Raw genomic sequence first — 21,339 nt, 5'->3', positions numbered from 1 at the left:
ACTCACTGATGTCATCAGTGATGTCACTGACCGTGAGTGATGTTATATGTGAGGTCATAAACAGTGCGTTGCAGGAGCATAAGTTATAGTTAGATCAGGTAACTATAACTGCTGAATTTCTCTGGTTTTGTAAGAGTGGAATGTGAGCCTAACTATAACGTCCCAGTAACCTGTGTCTTTTTCAGTAAATTTCTCAGGTTTTTTTTAAAATTCTCTTTCCTAACTATAACGTACCTGTAACCTTTGTTTTTTCAGTGAGTTTCTACGTTTTTATGAATTCTATTTCCTAACTACAACATCCCTTTACTTTTTTTTTTTCAGTGAGTTTCCACTTTTTTAATTTTTTTAATTTCTTAACTGCAAGCTTTGAGAGTGGGTGTGTGAGTGACTGTATGGGTAGGTTAGTGGGTTTGTGAATGGTAACTAGGATTGGGCATTAAATTCCGCTTCGCTCGCAGAGTTTGCGGTATTTGGCATCTCCAGGTTCCGCAGAGAATGTGGAGTTAACAATAAATTCCACAATGACACAGATTGTTTTTGTGCCGTATGTGAGTGGGAGCAACCGTGGTTGCAACCTGTGGTGGCCCAGGTACTTTATAGAGTGGTTGAGAAAAGGGGCAGGGCCTCCGATGATGTCTCAGGAATCCAGCTGTGAGGGACTTACTTGTGGCAACAAAAGGGGTTCTTGGCCCACAACGACCCTCAGCAAACCAAGAGGAGTTCATCCCCGAACCAGTAGTGTGCCAGCAGTCCCCTGCGCAGAGTGGTTGAGAAAGGGAGAGGGGCTTCCGACAATGTCTCAGCAATCCGGCTGTGTAGGACATAGACTCAGCAGCCAAGAGGACTTCATCCCCCAACCAGTAGTACGCCAGCATGCCCCTGTGCAGAGTGGTTGAGAAAGGGGGAGGGGCTTCCGACAATGTCTCAGCAATCCGGCTGTGTAGGACGTAGACTCAGCAGCCAAGAGGACTTCATCCCCCCAACCAGTAGTACGCCAGCATGCCCCTGTGCAGAGTGGTTGAGAAAGGGGACGGGGCATCCAACCAAGCCTCAGCAATCCAACAGTGGGGGACTTGAGGCAACAAAAAGGTTTCTTGGCTTCCAATGACCCTCAGCATCCAATGACCCTCAGCATCCAAGGGGACTTCATCCCCCAACCAGTAGTGCGCCAGGAGGCTAATGTGCAGAGTGGTTGAGAAAGGGCGCGAGGCCTTGGACGAGGTCTCAGCAATTCTCAACAAGCTCATTTCTGACTTTATTTTGCCTATCTCAGCTCCTTTCTGACCTTTATCTTTCCTCTTTCTGCTCGTTTCTCATCTTTATCCACCATCCTTCTGCTTATTTCTCACCTTTATTTTGCCTCTTTCTGCTTGGATCTGACCATTATTTTGCCTCTTTGTGCATGTTACTCACCTTTATTTTGCCTCTTTCTGCTTGTTTCTCACCTTTATTCACCCTATTTCTGCTAGTTACAAACCTTTTTTTGCCTCTTTCTGCTCGTTTTGCACTTTTATTTGGGTTCTTTCTGCTTGTTTCTCACCTTTATTCCTCCTCTTTCTGCTCGTTGCTGACCTTTATTCTGCCTCTTCTGCTTGTTTCTGACCTTTATTCTGCCTGTTGCTGCTCATTTCCGACCTCTATTTTGCCTTTCTTCTAGTTTCTGACTTTTATTCTTCCTTTTTCTGCTCATTTCTCACCTTTATTTTGCCTCTTTCTGCTTGTGTCTGCCCATTATTCTGCCTCTTTCTGCTCGTTTCTCACCTTTATTCTGCCTCTTGCTGCTAATTTCTCACCTTTATCTTGCCTCTTTCTGGCTTTTACTCTTCCTCTTTCTGCTCGTTTCTGACCTTTATTTAGCCTCTTTCTGCTCTTACTTGGTACTGTGGGGTGGAGTCCCAAGGCCCCGCAGTCCTAACCAGTTCCCCGCCTCCTGCGGAATTCAGCATTGCTTTCACATACAGGGAGCAGCTAAGCATGCAGCCCCCTGTGTGTGAAAGCAATTTGTCTGTTTCCCTACTCGCTTGACAGCAGGCAAGGAAACTGATGAAAGCTCCTTCCAGCAAGCAAGATCCTTTACACAGCTCTCGCTTGCTGAAAGCAGAGGGTCTATTGTGACTTGGCGGGAGCGGTTAAAGCTCCCGCCAAGCCACAGCAAACAGCTTTGTCCCGAGGGTTGGCACCCTGGGACATAGAAGGTGGTCCCGAGGCCATCTATGGCTCCAGGAGGGGTGCCATGCTGCCCCCTCCCTCCATTGCAGTACTTAGCCTCAGGGAGGTAGGCTGAGTGTCCCACCTTAATTTGAGTGAATTGGCCTAGGGAGATGGCAGTCCCTGGGGCTGCGGAGATACCCCGCGGCCCCCCTGCATTTATTTGATGTTTAGCCCTAGGGAGGTGGCAGTCCCCAGGGCAAGGCCTGGCCCAGGGGGCCCGCTCACATGCATAATTTTAAATGCCCCGTGGAGATGGCGGTCTCCAGGGCTGCAGGGGGGCTGCACTGTCACCCCCTGCGTAAATTAAAAGCCCTGCCCTGGGGAGATGGCAGTTTCCATGACTTTTATAAGCCAGAGGAGGGGGGCTATTTTTAAGTCATGCCTCCGTGACCTGGCCCAACCGGGGGTCATTTAAAAGCATGCGCTGGCGCCCACGCTTATTTTGTTTTAAAAAATTTCCTGCAAATTCATGAATATTGCGTTTTCACTGCAATACATTTTTTAAAATTGCTTTTTTGGCTTTGTGGGAACCCAGGGGGACCACTAGACCAAGGCTTGGGGGTCAGGGTATTCCTAACCTGCCCCATTTTCTATTTTTTTTACAAAAAGTTTTATTGTGGGACTTGGCCAAGTCCCAAGTTGGCTGCTAACTCTTCCTGGATGAATTATTTGCAGCCAATCAGAGCTCTGCATTTCCCTACATGAGCTCTTATTTTTCGCAAAGTTGTCGGGCCACAGATATCACCAACTATATTCTCCAAAATTTCTCAATAACTATTGAACGGATTTACACAAAATAACAAAAAGCACAATCGGCATAACCAAATCTATCTTTATGTCAAAATTGGTATAATTTCATCCGGCGCTTCGGGATGTAGACCGGTTCAAAGGTCCTATGTGAATTAACATGGGAAAACACACTTTTTTTACAACCCATTTTCTCCTCCCCCCTCTTGGATTACCCCAAAACTTTCAATGCTCAACAAGGATCATGGCACACTTTTTCATTTCATTAAGATTCGTCAAATGGTACCAAACATAGGCAAGTCAAAAAAGTGCTTTTCCTATGGAAACATGGTCCTAATTGTAACTACCTATAGGCGACTGCCAGTAGTCAAATATATATGCTAGTATATATAGTTAAAATACATTTTATTAAGTGTACTAGCACACACACTTTCACTCATTTATTGCTACAGTGCAAAGTTTAAATTCCTCTTTATTACAACCGTAAATTTAACAGAATGGTTAAGTCTGTTACAACAGTTGTAGGGGTAGGGCAGATCCAATATTGCTATGGGAGAGTACTCTGTATCTGTTCTCATTATATAATCATGTCATTTCAGTGCAATAAGTATCATTTTAACAGAAGACGTCACATTTTTCGTAAAAGTCAGAGAAGAGGGGTTTGTGCGCATATTTGGTGGTAAAGTTTCAGTTCCTAGGTGCACTTCCAGTAGTGGAGTAGGATCTTTCTTTCTTGAATCTTGGCAGTATAGGAGTGGAGAGTTTGAGCATCTCAGGGAGCGCCAGCCACTGGAGATGGTGAGTTTCTGGGCCAAATATGTAGGAGTCCCATAGTTTCTTTCTATTGTTTTGTTAATTTGACAAATATTTTAGAAGTTTTTATCTAAAACCTATATTTGTTAGATGTAATATAAAGCTATGAAATATTTGATTGCACTATGCGAACCCTTTTGTCTGTAACAGTTTGGTCCTTTTTATCCTGAAAGCTTTTCATGTAAGGATAAGCCTTTTGAATTAGCTAGCCCTTGATCTTAAACTGTCTTTTGTAGGGTTTAATTGAATAGATCTATTTTAGTGTGATGTCATTTTTATTGGGACTATTTTACGTAAATGTACTTTTATGGCTGTTTTTAACTAGCCCAATAAAGTTTATGAACCAAACCGAGTACCATAGTGAAGTGCTTGGTGAGTTATACAGTCTACCCTTCACATGCAGTGTGCTTTAATATGGATCCACTTAAGAGTGATCAGTGAGGGAGTGATATGTTCAAAGTGACTCACTCCCAAGACCAGTCTGGTAGGTAGCTGCACTCAGTTTGACCTTTAGTGGAGCAAAATGAAATTTCATTGTGCCAGGTAGAACTGCATTTCCATAGCTGAGCCTTGAGATTACAAGAGCTTGTACAACATTTTGAAGGTCACGCAGAGGGATAAAAGGTAGATTTTTTTAAGGTGGTCTTGGTAGTGGAATAATGTGAGTAATCATGTTCATATGTTTGTCTAAAGAGATTTCAAGTGATTTGGTACAGTCAATGGTTTTGAGGGTGCAATTGAGTCCGTTTTAGGACGACACACTAAGGTGTACAATTAGGTGATGGATGGAATGCTTGAATTAATCCCAGTCTCTGGTAATTACTGGGGATGCATCCCAATCCATCGTTATTTTGCACACCATGCCATCTCAGCTTGAATCCAGCTATATGCAAATCAGTCTTGACCCTGCTCTAATCAGAACAGTCCAGTCCAAACCTCCAAGCCAGGTCCTCCCTGAACCAGAACACAAGCAAACCAGGACCAGTTATGGGCTCATCAGCCGGGAACAAATTGGTTCCTGTGTCACAGTGCGCACTGGACCCACGTCGGGGCATACCTGTCTCACTTAGGACGACACACTAAAGTATACTAAAGAACAAGCTACTTACCTTTGGTAACACTTTTTCTGGTGGCTACAGTATCTGCCTGTGGATTCCTCACCTTATGAATATCCCCTGCGCCAGCATTCCGCAGAAATTTTTCCTAGCTCCCCTCGCCGACGAGGTCGTCATAGCATCATGGCTCCGCACGCGGCTTCGCATGATGTCACCTGAGCCATAAGAAGACCACGTCGGCGTGATGACGTCAGTTCCACCCATTTTTTCCATGCCACCGAGGCAAAACGGGTGGACCGACCATAGAGACAATGCATACATTGTATACAGAATTCACACAAATACACTCAGTGTATATTGAAATAAGACAGCTTACATTTCAAATAAGTCAACAATAGACAAATAGAGGTAATAAAGTCTGGAGTACACAAAAACATCAAATAACCAATACCGCATCTTTTAAGGTATACAAGGGTGGACAACGGGGAGGAGGGTGGGTCAGTGAGGAATCCACAGGCAGATACTGTATCCACCAGAAAAAGCGTTACCAAAGGTAAGTAACTTGTTCTTTTGATGAATACATCTGCCTGTGGATTCCTCACCTTATAAATAGAATACCACAGCAGTCCAACCCCCGGAGGAGGGTGTCCACCCTTCTATACCAAAAAAGTCTTGTAAAACAGAGTGCGCAAAATGGCCGTCCCTCCTCATCTCAGAATCTAAGCAGTAATGCTTCGCGAAAGTGTGGAGAGAGGCCCAAGTTGTGTCTTTACAGATGTGCAAAACAGGAACACCACTGGACAAAGCAGAAGTAGACGATTTAGCCCTGGTGGAATGAGCTCTAATACCTACAGGAGGCTCCTTACCCGCCAGGGAGTAGCATATCTTGATGCACAAGATGATACATCTGGATAACGTGCGCTTGTGCACCGCCTTGCCCTTCATACGACCAGCATATCCAACAAAGAGCTGATCATCTTGACGGAAGTCCTTTGTTCTATCCAAATAGGAGCTAAACGCCCTCTTTGGATACAAACAATGAAGTCTCTCCTCCTCTTTGGATGAGTGAGGGGGAGGATAAGAAGTAAGGAAGGTAATGGACTGACTTATATGGAAGGGAGTTACCACCTTAGGCAGAAAAGCAGCCCTGGTCCTGAGAACCATCTTTTCAGCATGTATGGTCAGAAAAGGAGGCTTTGAACTCAAAGCCTGGAGCTCACTCACCCTCCTAGCCGAAGTGATAGCCACTAGAAAGACCGTTGTAAATGTCAGTAGCCTCAAAGAACAACTATGCATAGGTTCGAACGTGGAACCCATTACAAAAGTTAACACCAGATTTAAATCCCACTGGGGCATAATAAAAGGAGTGGGTGGAAACATGTTAGTAAGCCCCTTAATGAACCTTAAGACTATTGGAGACTTAAAAAGAGAAGGCTGATCTGGCAAACAAAGAAATGCAGACAAATCCAACAAATATCCTTTAACAGTAGCCACAGCACAACCCTGCTGAGCCAAATGAAGTGAAAAACAAAGAACATCAGAAAGATGCGCTTTCAAAGGATCAATAGATTTCTCTCCACACCATCTAACAAATTTCAACCACCTGTAGGAGTAGATAGACTTGGTGGAGTGTCGCCTGGCTGATAAAATAACATCCACCACGTCAGGCGGGAGTGAAAAAGAATTCAGGTTGCCCCGTTCAATCTCCAGGCATGAAGGTGCAGGCTCTGGAGGTGGGGGTGTAGAACCTGCTCCTCAATCTGAGAGAGGAAGTCTGCCCTGAGAGGGAGGCGGAGTGAAGGGTGTGATGAGAAGTGAAGCAGGTCCGTGTATCAAACCCTTCATGACCAATCCGGGGCGATCAATATAACTTGGGCCTGGTCTTGGCGAATCTTCCTCAGAACCCGAGGAATGAAGGTTATAGGAGGAAACACGTAAGGAGTTGTGAGCTCCAACTCAACTCAAACGCGTCCCCCAACGCATCGGAAACTGGAGACTGTAGAATGACAGGCAGTGCGCGTTCTCGAGAGTGGCAAACGGGTCCACCCGAGGAGTTCCCCACGTCTGGAAGATGTGTCGAACTACCTCCGGATGAAGCCTCCACTTGTGGTCCGGGGAGAACTGTCGACTGAGACTGCCGCACGCACGTTCAGCACCCTGGCCAGATCATTTGCCATTAAGCAAATCAGCTGGTCCTGAACCCAGGACCAGAGCTGCAACACCTCTCCACAGAGACGGTACGACCCTACTCCTCCCTACTTGTTGACGTACCACATCGCAGCAGTGTTGTCCGTCAGGACTTGAACCGACTGATCGCAAAGGGAAGGTAGAAAGGCCTTGAGCGCCAAACGTATCGGCTGCAATTCCAGAGGTTGATGTGAAGCAACCTTTCCTCTGGCGACCAAAGACCCTTGATCTCCAGATCCCCCAGATGAGTACCCCACCCTAGGGCAGAGGCATCCATTATCACTGTGGGCACCGATGGAGGAAGAGGGAAAGGTTTCCCATGAGACAGATTTCCCTCCACGCTCCACCAAGACAGATCCACTGCGGCTTCTCTGGAGATCCTTACAGGCTCCCCGAGATCTCCGTTGTGCTGATACCACTGCCTGCAGAGACACCACTGGAGAGCCCTCATGTGCCAGCGTGCATGGTTGACCAACAGGATTGAAGAAGCGAACAGACCCAGCAGTCAAAGGACCTTCAGAACTGGAACAACCGCTCCATTGTAAAACAGAGGAATCATTTCCTGAATGTCGAGAATCCTTTGCGGAGGCGGGAAAGCTCGACACACAGTGGTATCCAGTACTGCCCCTATGAACAGGTTGCGCTGTGAGGGCACCAGGTGAGACTTGGGTACATTTATCGAAAAACCCAATTTGTACAACAGCTGGGTTGTAACCTGCAGATGATGACGCATCATCTCTGGTGACTCTGCTTTCAATAGCCAATCGTCCAGGTAGGGGAAAACAGGAATCCCCGACCTCCTGAGATGGTGAAGACTCGTGGTGCGGTAGTAAGACCAAACGGAAGGACCGCAAATTGGTAATGTTGCGACCCAACCGTAAAACGGAGGTACTTCCTGTACGACTTCAGGATTGGGATATGAAAATATGCATCCTTTAAGTCGATGGACACCATCTAGTCCTCTAGTTGCTGCGCCTGAAGAACCTGCGCTACTGTGAGCATCTTGAACCTCTCCTGCTTGAGAAACAGATTCAAGATTCTGCGGTCCAGGATAGGTCGTAACCGGTCATCCTTCTTGGGAATCAGGAAATATCGGGAGGAGCATCCCCGACACCCTTCCTGCTCTGGAACCACCTCTATCGTACCTTTCTGTAATAGGGTAAGAACCTCCTTCTGAAGGAGAAGTAAATAATCCTCCGTGCAAACCCCCTGGCAAGGAGGGTAAGGAGGAGGGAATTCCCTGAAGGGAAGGGCATACCCATTTTCTACAAGATCTAAAACCCAAAGCTCCAAAGGGATTCATTTCCAATCTTGTAGAAAATGGGTAGGCCGGGCTCCCACGGGACCTACATGATCCAGGATGGCGGATCTAGGGCTGCTTTCCTGCATTACTAGGAGGGGTTGTGGAGGTAGAGGAGGAAGAGGGTTGAGGCCCGGCTCCTCGAAGGTGACCTCTGCCTTTACCCCTGTAGGTCTTATTCAAGGGGTTTTGCGGCTGTTGCTGAGGCTGTCTGAACCCACGAAAGGAAGACTTCCCAAAGCCACGGTATCTTATATATCCATAGCCTCTTGATTGAGTCTGCAGACCCAAAGACCTTGCAGTTGCCTTACTGTCCTTAAATCTCTGCAGGGCAGATCCGCTTTTTCACCAAAAAGCTTTGAACCACGTCAATAAGAGCAGCCTGCACGTCAGGAGAGAATCCCGAAGATTTTAACCATGTGTGCCTCCTTGTCGCAATAGAGGAGCACATGACTCTGGCAACAGAATCCGCTGTATCCAGACCAGACTGGATAACCTGGCGAGGAGTCGCTTGAGCATCCACCAACACCTCACTCAGATTCCTGTTGTCCTCCTCAGATAACTTAGGGAGAAGCTGTTTCGCAGAATCCATTAAAGCATGAATGTACCTGCCCAAGAGACAAGTGGCGTTGGTAGACTTTAATGTCATACTGCCCGAAGAAAATACCTTTTTCTCAGACTGCTCCAACGTCTTAGAACCTCTGTCTGCCAGGGCCTGCGAAAACGGCCTTGATGACTGCTTCGAGCAAGAAGCCTGCACCACTAGACTTTCAGGAGAGGGGTGAGATGAAAGGAAAACCGGTTCTCCAGGAGCAGGTCTATACCTTCTTGAGACTGACCTCGAAACTGCAGGAGCCGAAAGAGGATTGCCCCACACATCAAGTATTGGCTCAGTAAGAGCATCATTAAATGGCAAAAGTGGCTCAAACACCGAAGAAGGAGAATGAAGCACTTCAGGGAGAAGATTAGGCTTATACTCCGCCACAGGAAGCTGCAAGTTCAATAGTTCCGTAGCCTTCCTAATAACTGTATGATATGGAGCAACATCCTTAGAAGGAGAAGCCTTTTGAGAAACAAAGTCCCACTCCGGAGAAGTGTCAAGCCCACTTGCTTCACATAAGCCTTCAAACACATCTTCTTTGTCATACACCTCTCCTTCCTCCCTCTCTTCATCCTGGTACGGCTCCTCTTCCAATAACCTCTGCGCCTCTCTCCTCAAACGCATCTTTGGTTCGGCGGCGCCACACGCGGCGTAGACGGCTCCGGAAGCGGCGTCAAAGGTGGATCCATAATTGGCGCCGATCGAATCCGAGAAGCTTAACAGGATGGAGCCGGAGACTGTCCATACGGCGTCGACATCCTCGGAGCCGGAAAAGGCCAGGACGACGTCTCTGGCATGAACGGCATAAAGGGTGCCTGAGGATACTGGTGAGGCACACCCAAATTATATGCCAAAGGACCCGTGGGACCCGACGGTGCTCCAGAGGGGTCGAGGCCCTGGTGAAAACAGCATACATCGCATTTAAAAAATGCGAGGGATCAGAACCCGGCGTCGGACACTGAGGGTAAGAAGCTGGACCCGATCAAGGTACCTCTGGAATCAGAGCCGCTGGAGCCACAGGTGGAACAACTGGAGCTGAAGAAACCTCATCATCAGTTGGATTCGACAGTGAGAATCTCGGCATCGTTGCCTGCTCTAGAGTCCCCTTATAGGAAGGAGAATGAGCTGGAGTCACCGGAGGAGACACTGAAGGTGAAGGAGTAACAACATCGAGGAGCAGGAGAAGGCGACCTTGACACCACAGACTTCGAATATCGGCGTCGGAGAAGCATGTCTCCTCTTCTTCTTATGCTTCTTTTTGGAGTTGTGCGACATTGAAAAATTTGATTTTGACCTTTTTCGACTCCTGTTTTTCTTTTCTTGCTTTGGCCATGTAAAGCTTGGCTTCTTGCTCCTTTAACGCCTTTGGATTCATCTTCCTGCACGAAGAGCATCACTCGACGTCATGGTCGGAAGATAAATACCAAAGGCAATCCTCATGCAGGTCAGTAATTGACATATGTTTACCGCATTCTCTGCAAGGTTTAAACCCTGACTTCCTCGGAGCAGACATGACAAGGAAAGGAAGAGATACAATCAAAAATACAAACTATCCAAACAAAGTATGGAGAGTCCCAGAAAAAAAAACGTTAGCGTCGACAGCGTGGAAAAAAGGGAACTGACGTCATCACGCCGACGTGGTCTTGTTATGGCACCGGTGACGTCATGCAGAGCCTTCTGGCTATGACGACCTTGTCGGCACGGGGAGCTAGGAAAAATGTCTGCGGAATGCTGGCGCAGGGGATATTCATAAGGTGAGGAATCCACAGGCAGATGTATCCATCAGAAAGTGAAGGATGGAATGCTTGAATTAATCTAAGCCACAGGTTGGAGGACAGACGAGCTTGCGGGAGGTAGGACAAGCTTTCTGAAGCCTGTTGTCATTATAGGTGCAGGAAATGACCATCTTTTGCATGCATACCCACAGATTTTTCTTTGTGGTTTTCTGGGCTTCTTCTAGATGTTTTTAGCTATCTGCATAATGGTGCGTAAGTGTTTAGGTTGTTCTGCTACCGAAGGCAACAGAGGTACCCTTAGTAGATCGAAAGGTAAGATATTAGGATGAACGCACCAGAGACAATAGAAAGCAGGGCAACCCAGTGTGGCATGTTCAGTATTATTGTACACAAATTTAACTACTCACAGTTATTATGACCAGTCATTTCAGTGTTGTAGTGTTACGTTTCATAGATATTGGCGTAGTGTTTGATTCAGGTGCTCAGTCATGCCGTCAGTTTCAGGGTAGTAACTAGTGTAGGAAGCTGGCTCTTTAGGATACATCAAAATGAGGTATACCGCGCAAAGAGTCCAGGTATTCCCTTACAAATGGACAGGGGCTTGCTCTAGCAATCCCAAGGTGCTCTGCTAGGGGGTATTGTGGTCATAAAGCCTTATGCTTTTCAGAGAGGAGTGTTAGACATCTACAAATACAATAGTCAATAATTGATGTACATGATTCAAGAAGGAGATCCACACCAATTTCTAAAAATAACATGTATCTTTGTATATGTTTAGGCACCAGAATTAATAGGATCAGGTAAGTACGTTTTGCAAGAGAAATACTTTTACATCTAAAAAGTCAACACTGCATTTTTCAGAAGCTGTAAAGTTATCCTATGGGAGGAAAAATAAGTAGAGCATTCAGGTACAGTACAGCAACTTACGAGACCAATCTCAGGGCCTTAGGGGGGAGTATGTGGCAAGGTCCAAGCCAGCACCACCATATGACCTCCAGCAGCACAAGGGGGGCCGGGTGCAGTGGTGCAATACAGCGTCCGGTTCCCAATGTTAGTCAATGGTGATTGGTCTGCGGGAAAAGAGGCTGCAGGTTTGCACTGGGAGGCCAGTCGGATTTAACTAAACAGAGGGCTCAAGTCTTGCAGTGCTAGGAGATGTGGGGACACAGGTGGTTCTCTTCTCCTCAGGCCGGGGTGGCTGGGTGCATAGTGTCTTTGAGTTGTTGGGTTTCTTCGTCCGGGAACACTTGCGGCAAAGGACGCCTGCACACAGAGGCTGCAGGCAGCGTTGGGGAGTGCACGACGGTTGAAACTAAAGTGGACTCTGCCTCTTGAGGACTTGGGGACCACTCTGATATCTTTGGCCTACTTTGACTCAGGCTGGGGGAAGATCGGTGCTGTGGTGCTTGGCGCATCAGGTTGTGAACCTTGTCTCAAGGTTAATCGATCTTATCTAATGACAATGAATGTGCCTTCCTATCAAAGAGCTTCTGCATTTCTGTGCAAAAGGTACCAAAATTGTGCAATATGGGATAATTTTCTCAATCAAAGGGCTAGACCAAGTTGCGGCATCACCACCTAAGTAGGACAACTCGAAAACTGTTTGAAACTGCTCATTAGGGAAGGCAAAAGGCTTCCAGAGGAAAGGTATTAGCATATTTCTTGGGATCCCCATAATTACGCTTCTGTGAGGCTAAAGTAATCGGAGCAGGTTGTAGGACTTCGATGGTGAAAGGTGGATGTATGGGAGCTGGTGTGCCACCAGAGATAGACGAGGCAGCTGACTTTGGAGATTGATTTGTTGAAGTGCCCGACAAGTGGTGGTGGTGGTGTTAAGGTCCATGGCCCTAGCGGAGAGTTGCCTTTACTGGCCTCTCCTTTACCTTTTCGACCTAACCCAGCCACCTGCCTACGGATCGAACCCAACTCCTTACGTAATTCCTCATTCTTTAGTCTTAATACTTGGACCTCCTCCTGTTGGGCTGTGATTGTGTCTAGAATAGACTCTAGGACTTTAGCAGTGTCCATCACTCAGGCTGGTTTGAAAACATGGGCTTGGCAATATGTAAGAGGAACTCAAATAATGAGACAACAGATGCACTAACCTTAAACTGATGTACCCAGCAGGACCGATTATTAAGATGCGTAATCCACCAATTCCCAACTGTACTGACCCATGTGAGCTTTTAAAAAACCCACAAGGAGAAATTACTGAGGGGAAGGGGGAAAGAAGGGGAAGAGATTCTGTACCGGATGGTTACTTCTGATCTGCCTCAGTGTCTCTAATCTCTGAGAAGTCTGGTCTCTGGAGTGTCTGGTTTCTGGGCATTTTTCATACTCCACCCACCCTCTGAGGTTAAGAACTATCTAATGAAAAGAAACAGAAACATCTAATGTTAAGTGGGAACAAGAGCTTGCAATTTCCTCCGTTTCACTGGCTGGTTTTATGAGAAGTGTAATGTAAATGGTACCTAGAATTATGTGCGATATAGCTAAAAAAAGTTCTGAAAGAGCAAACACCAAGGAATGAATCTAAACAAGTCAAAGAGTCTTGGTTTCGTCACCTGACTCTTCTCAGATGAGAAGTAAAAATAACTGCAAGGATTATTGATTAGCACAGTCAAATTCTGTCTTTCTTAAAAAGTGCTAAGTTGACTGTGGATTGGGTCATACTCATAAATACTTTTTGTAAATGCCACTGTTCCATACAAGCATCCTTTGTACCCAGTATTGTGTGGCTCATGCACTTTTGTGCACTGCTATACATGTCAATCTTTACTTGAAGTCTTTTCATGGTTTGCGTGCTGAAAAGTATATGCACCACTTTAGAACACTGCTAGAGATAGTGTTAATTAAAGTCTTTTCTTTGTATGCCAAGCATTTTTTTGTAGTACGCGCTAGAAGGCATTGTGTACTTAGCTGAATTTTTTTTTTCTTTCTTTTATATAGCTCCTGGGCTGTGTCGAATGATGGCACCTAGGGAGGAGCCGGGTCGGGATGAGGAGTGGGAATCTCTGGCTCTGGAATCGAGGAAATGCTGCTACCGCTAAGTTTTTTAGATGCTGCTGGCTGTCTTGTTAAACGTGCAATTGCGGAGCAAGGCGTGGTAGTGGGTGTGGCCTTTTATAGGTGCTAATTCAAAACGGTAGCCGAAATAACAAATCTTGCATGACCTTTGGGTAAGTAACTGGAATGTTCTTGATGATTAACTACCTACACTCCCATGTGGCTATGGACTGTATTGCATTGGCGTGTGACTCCCTATATGCAAGGCCAAACACTGTTAGTGTTTCTATTCCTCCATGTCCACACTGCTCGGGTCCAGAGGCCTACAAGAGTTGGAGGTGAAAAATGGGGCTTAACATTGTGCCAGGCTTAGCTGTACTGTGTGGAATAACAAAGTACAGATATACATACTGTATCTCGGGAATGGGACTAACTAGAACAATAATTAGACAACTGTTTTTAGTTGCTAATAAAAATCGATTTGATGGTGAAGTTGGACTTTTGATAAATATTAAGGAAACAACTTTTTTGAAAGTTACCTTTTCCTTGCCTGAAGTTCATGGAGGCTAAATTTGCATTTGCTCTCCCACCTTTGCCAGCCAGTAATTAGCATTTGAAGAGGTGTGAAAACTGCCCCCAGAGCAGAGGACAAAGGCCTGGGTGTGGGGAGGTGGTGTTGTTCCCTTGACATGATGAGCAGTGGGGTGGGCCGAGGAATTTGATTACTTGCAAAGATCCCTCTCCTGTCACAGGCAAACGTTAGCAGGCACCTGGGCGGGGTCCTTCCTTTGTTCCCCTTGCCAGGCAGGCTGCAATCACAGTAGACCTCTTTTTGACATTCGTGTCAGATCCTGCTTTACAGGTCTACTGGGATTTACATATAATACTTGGGGCACACTTAAAAGGACAGGAAACAGGAAGTCAAAACAATTATTGTGCATACACTCTCTGGTTGTTGGAAAAAATGCTTTGTTCTACCAGACTTCAGTCTCTCAGTTTATTGAAGGTACAGAGACTGCCCCAAACTGGATCTTAGTATTAGATTGGGAGGGAACTAGGATTATTATAATACACTCCTTACACAAACACACACACACCCAAGCCCTCAGAGCTCAAGTTTAGAGTGGCTGAAAACTTTTGACTTCTTGAAAATACCCAAAGTAGGTAGGGGTGACCCCGGGAACTCATACCCACCCAGTACCTTGTGCCAAGCACCTCCAGGGATCCACTTCGGAACACTCCTGGACATGAGGAGGATCAGAAGTGGACCAAGTCTGCTGTGTGCGACCTGAGAAGAGCCCTGGAGGACTGGATCTGCTCTCTCTTGTACTGAGGACAAAACAGTGGACTCCCATGCTCTAAGGCCAATCTTTTGTTAAAGTTACAGAGACACAACGAGCTCCAAGAGGCCTTTTCCTGCAGCTGACCAGTGGGAACTGGACCTGGACTGGACCCTATTAATTAATCTATGCTTGCCAAATTGTGAGTTTTTTCGGAGGACCTATGGGCTTTAGAGGTGTACTGCTGTGGTGGACTGAGACTTAAAGGATTAAAACGATAAAATCTTTGACCAGAACGACCCTGGTTGGTGTAATCAGCCAGTGCTCCATAACGGTCTGAGTCAAATTGCACCTAAGGTCCCGATCTACCATGACCATGGACTATCATTGGCATGCTATGCTCCTTGGTGCTATTCCTACTTAAAACTTTAAACATTCATAACTCCGTCTCTCCTTATTGAAGTTTTATAATTTTCTTTATTGAAGTTTACCCTCTTTTTCTTAAATTTTGGGGATTTTTAATATGATGTAAGTTTGACATTAGTCTGTCTGCTCTGTGACATGTCTACCAGGGGTTGAGCTCAGGTTTATTATATAGTGACTTTAAGCATTCACCCTGATAGGGTTGTGAATATTCCTTCAGGTGGGTGTAGTAAATCCAGTACCCAGATGAGTGGATACAATTTGATTTATGAATAAACAAAATAGAATCCACAAGGTGGTTTTCAGTGGTCCCTAAGAGGATGGGGAGCACACTGTGTTTTTTAAAATGCCCCTCACACACCAACAGGCCCCTTGGTGTCATGCTTCATCATCGGGGCCTTCGCACCCCTCTACGGGATGCGGCGTGCTACGACAAAACGACTACGTAGGAGCACTTGACAGTGAGCTATGTGAGGGTGTGTATTAAGTGATGTGAGTGAGGTGAGGTGGGAAGGTGAATAAAAAATACCTGGCGCTAAGGATGAAAATACTTTTATTCCGTCCTTGGCTGGTATTAGTAAAAAAGTGCAAAGACTGGTTGAAAAAATACGTGCTAGGGTATATCAACCAACAACAGTGTCAACATGTTTGGGAGCACAAGGCTCCTTCTTCAGGACGAGGATATGCACTATGATCCTCACCGTACTCACATGGAATGTGAAAGTGTTCAAAAAATATATAAAAAAAAAAAAAAAAAAAACCAATGTGTAATATACCTATCAATGTTTTAAGTGATGGTATGCTCGTTGCGCCCAATTGGTGTTTGAAATATCTGTAAAAGAAAGACATAGTAAATAAACTAGTCGGATGTCCAGGAACATAATAACCATGCTAGTCGGATGTCCAGGAAACATGAGGAAAAGAGAATTTCTTTTATGACAATGGTAAGTATGCAGAACTCCGCTATGGATCTGGTACCTTGTGAGAGAAAGACATTTATAGGCGGACACACAATTCTAAACACATTCGCACAAACATACATGCAATCTCCCTGATATAAATGGGAATAAAAAGATTGGTTTTCAGCGATGGTGCAAGCTTACTTAGTTCAAAATGCGGATGGCCTCATGAGCCTTAGCGTAGTATTGGGGGTATCATTCCTCGTTGCCCAGTCAACAACCTAAAAGATAGTAAATAGTCGTATTCAGGGAGGTGAAACAGAGATTAAAGAAGCCAGGTTACTGGTGAGTGGAATGCACCCTCCGTCTTAACTGGCTTTACTCACGGTGACTGCATGGAACGATCGCCTGCCTTCCCCTCAACGCTGCTCCGCTGGAAGTGAACCGTGAAGGCAGAAGTTCGCTTTTTATACTCTAAGGTTGGTTAATTGGTTAGGGTAAATTGAATAATTACTGGCGGAAAAAGCCCATATAAGGTACAATGCCTCGTTTCATTTCCGGAAGGAGCATGTAAGTCCCGGAGCTGCGCTGGGCATGGACGCGCTGGCTCCGAGGTAGTGAGTCACCAGGCGCGCATGCGCATAGTCACGCAGGTTTAGCGGTAGTGGTGTTCGCTGGACGCGCATGCGCAGACCCCGTTTGGTAACCAGAGGGCTGTTGCATGCGACGCGCCGCGCATGCGCAAACGCGTGATCTTGCAATCTTAAGTACTGCTGATCGAGGGAAATATATTAGGTAGTGTTGGTATTCACTGCCTTCCTAAATCGTTATTCATAAGAAGGAAAAGCAGAGTAGGGGTGAAAAAGATCCTTAACCTTTGCGCTAACCTCCCACCATTGATGGCGAAATTTAGGGGTAACTTGACCACCTCGATTGTATGTACACAAACGCTATACTTCCAAAACATCCCTTTGGGATCTTTTTCACCCCTACTCTGCTTTTCCTTCTTATGAATAACGATTTAGGAAGGCAGTGAATACCAACACTACCTAATATATTTCCCTCGATCAGCAGTACTTAAGATTGCAAGATCACGCGTTTGCGCATGCGCGGCGCGTCGAATGCAACAGCCCTCTGGTTACCAAACGGGGTCTGCGCATGCGCGTCCAGCGAACACCACTACCGCTAAACCTGTGCGACTATGCGCATGCGCGCCTGGTGACTCACTACCTCGGAGCCAGCGCGTCCATGCCCAGCGCAGCTCCGGGACTTACATGCTCCTTCCGGAAATGAAACGAGGCATTGTACCTTATATGGGCTTTTTCCGCCAGTAATTATTCAATTTACCCTAACCAATTAACCAACCTTAGAGTATAAAAAGCGAACTTCTGCCTTCACGGTTCACTTCCAGCGGAGCAGCGTTGAGGGGAAGGCAGGCGATCGTTCCATGCAGTCACCGTGAGTAAAGCCAGTTAAGACGGAGGGTGCATTCCACTCACCAGTAACCTGGCTTCTTTAATCTCTGTTTCACCTCCCTGAATACGACTATTTACTATCTTTTAGGTTGTTGACTGGGCAACGAGGAGTGATACCCCCAATACTACGCTAAGGCTCATGAGGCCATCCGCATTTTGAACTTAAGTAAGCTTGCACCATCGCTGAAAACCAATCTTTTTATTCCCATTTATATCAGGGAGATTGCATGTATGTTTGTGCGAATGTGTTTAGAATTGTGTGTCCGCCTATAAATGTCTTTCTCTCACAAGGTACCAGATCCATAGCGGAGTTCTGCATACTTACCATTGTCATAAAAGAAATTCTCTTTTCCTCATGTTTCCTGGACATCCGACTAGCATGGTTATTATGTTCCTGGACATCCGACTAGTTTATTTACTATGTCTTTCTTTTACAGATATTTCAAACGCCAATTGGGCGCAACGAGCATACCATCACTTAAAACATTGATAGGTATATTACACATTGTTTTTTTTTTTTTTTTTTAATATATTTTTTGAACACTTTCACATTCCATGTGAGTAAGGTGAGGATCATAGTGCATATCCTCGTCCTGAAGAAGGAGCCTTGTGCTCCGAAACATGTTGACACTGTTGTTGGTTGATATACCCTAGCACGTATTTTTTCAACCAGTCTTTGCACTTTTTTACTAATACCAGCCAAGGACGGAATAAAAGTATTTTTATCCTTAGCGCCAGGTATTTTTTATTCACCTTCCCACCTCACCTCACTCACATCACTTAATACACACCCTCACATAGCTCACTGTCAAGTGCTCCTACGTAGTCGTTTTGTCGTAGCACGCCGCATCCCGTAGAGGGGTGCGAAGGCCCCGATGATGAAGCATGACACCAAGGGGCCTGTTGGTGTGTGAGGGGCATTTTAAAAAACACAGTGTGCTCCCCATCCTCTTAGGGACCACTGAAAACCACCTTGTGGATTCTATTTTGTTTATTCATGACGCCTAGGGAGACTGGATCCACTTCTCTCTCTCTCTCTCCCCCCTATTGTTATTTTTCCTACAGTTTGATTTATTCAGTTGAAAGCTACACAGCTCTTCATCTGCCAATGTCACTTGAGCTTGATCATTTGTCCTATGTTGAAAACATAACATTCTACAATGACAGGGTGAGATGACCTCACAAACACAGTAACCATGTAATATTGCTGTTTCATTAAAGTTACAGTACCATTTATCCTGACTTCGATTATAACATACCTCCTTTTCTTCCTAACGTGAAAAAGGAAAAGAAGGTGTTAACAACAATGAAACATTATCTACAAGAAATTTGCATAAACACAACGATAAAACAGGTTATATAAACATAATTTAAAAATAATAACAAAGCAAAGTTAAAATATAAGCTTGTACTTAATTACGATATCTATAGGGTAAAATAATGGTCTAGTACTCTTCTTGCGGGAAGAATTCATGTCGCCATCATGTACAATACGATCCTTGGAAACCATGCTGTCCTTTACCTTTACAACTTTTGAAATATTCCACCAACACCCTCCTTCTACTTGAACAGCATTGACACCAATTCGTACTATCTTGATGGGTTCACTATATTTATTCTTCCCTTTCTTTGTGTGAGTAGAATTCTTGATTTTAACAAAATCTCCCACACACAATGTAACCATTTTTGCATTCTTCTTTTTGTCAAACCATGTTTTCTCCTTCTTTTGTGTTGATTCAGAATTGGTAGTAACCCATGCCAAATAATAATCACATGTATTACAATTCATCCTCTGGTGTTTTCCAGAGAGGGTTTTAACTAAGTTGGATCTCCATGAAATTGGTAGGACGGGGAAGAGAAGTAACACAGGGACCCAGAGAATAGGTAGAGTATGTGTTGTATGTATCTAATGGTGGAGTATGATTGTAGGTAAGGTATGAATCTAGACAGGATCCATGAATGAGGGTTGTGAGAGGTATAGTGAGCGTTCTGATGTGGTGGAATGCACCAAGGAGTCAGAGACAAAGCTGACACTACCTTTATAGGAGATTCCGCTATGGCAACATGCAAGCTTGTTATTATCCTGTGTGTGAGTTGAGGTCCATAACTTGTGGTGAGCAGTTATCAAAGAGTATGTGCAGAGAAGTGGCCCAAGCTTAGACCGATGTTAGGGTTGACTGGCCAGAGCAGGTCAGTATAGGATGAAGCAGGACTCAAAGATGGTGTTTATGGCAGACAGGATGGGAGTATGAAGGGAGAATGAACTTGGCAGCAGTTGAATTAATCCAACATTGATCCAGTTGATATCAAAGCCGAGTTGAAGCTGAAAGTCCGTTTTGGGTTCTGGCAGAGACAGACTTGCATAAGCTGTTTTCAATTTGAGTGGGTCAGTGGCACCGTAATCCCATCCAATTGAGAAGCTGTTGGCAGGGTGTAGTTATTCAGGGTAGGTGGCGCTGGAGAGCCATGTAGGCTTGCATGCCTGGTCGGAGATAAATGGGATTGGAGGAGTGAAGGAGATTATATAAGAATTGAGGCTGACTGTTTATTAGCAATAGATTGAGCTGGGGCTATTGTTTTCCCCCAGAGTGGGACTTATCTGGAGAGGAGTCTCAGAGGCCCTTGGTAAGTAGACTGCTGGGAAGGAGGTAGGAAGAGAAAGTGGCTGTCTTTTGGAGGAGCGTTCAAGGGGGTACTCTAAGTTGTGGGATTCGTTAGTTTAATGGGGGTTGCTCATATGGATTCTCCAGAAGGTGGAGAGGATGGCGGCAGCACCAGAACCAGCAAAAAAAAGGCTTTGAAGGTGGTTGGAAGGATCCCCCACCTCAGAATTCCATTAAGGAGGCAGTTAGGGCTACATCAGGAAAAGTGCGAAAAGAAAACCGGGGTAATACCTACAAAGCTTAGTTAGTGCCACTTACCTCACTGCATGGCTTTAATCCCTTGTGTTCAGAAAATGTTTTCATACCCTTTTCGCATGAGAAATCAGCATGGGGTAAACCATTTGTGTAATATGCCGTTCATTACCGTTCATCAGAGAGTGGAGTGGCAGCATAGCCCTCGTGACTCGTAGCCCCTTCTTGCTGACAACAATGGTAATTAATGCACAAGTTACTACTTGTGTAACGATATATCTATAAGAGACATTAGTTGGTATTAGATTCCTTACCTTAGAATATCCCCAGGCGCCAGACTGGATCCGGAAATTTTTGCGTAGCAGTACCCTTGCGCGTTGGTAGGCGTCGTCTGCGGCTCCGCGTCCGTCGTCGGCGTCGTGGGCTCCGTGATGACGTCGTCGGAGTACTTAGACGCCGCCTCCGCGTGCTGACGTCAGTTCTTAGACACAGCTTTTCCGCGGCAGAAACGCAGAGCCATGTTAAAAACCAACACTGGTGCCATTGAAACTAGGGCCCTGAAAGGGGGTAACCCTAACCCTAGATATTGGTTCGCAGAACGGGGAGGATGGGTGGGTCGGTAAGGAATCTAATACTAACTAATGTCTCTTACAGTTATATCGTTACACAAGTAGTAACTTGTGCATCTGAAAGAGACACGTTAGTATTAGATTCCTTACCTTAGAATAGATACTCCAGCAATACCAACCCC

This window comes from Lissotriton helveticus, chromosome 8 (assembly GCF_964261635.1).
Source record: "Lissotriton helveticus chromosome 8, aLisHel1.1, whole genome shotgun sequence".
Taxonomy (NCBI): domain Eukaryota; kingdom Metazoa; phylum Chordata; class Amphibia; order Caudata; family Salamandridae; genus Lissotriton; species Lissotriton helveticus.
Note: the sequence above shows the minus strand (reverse complement) of the source record.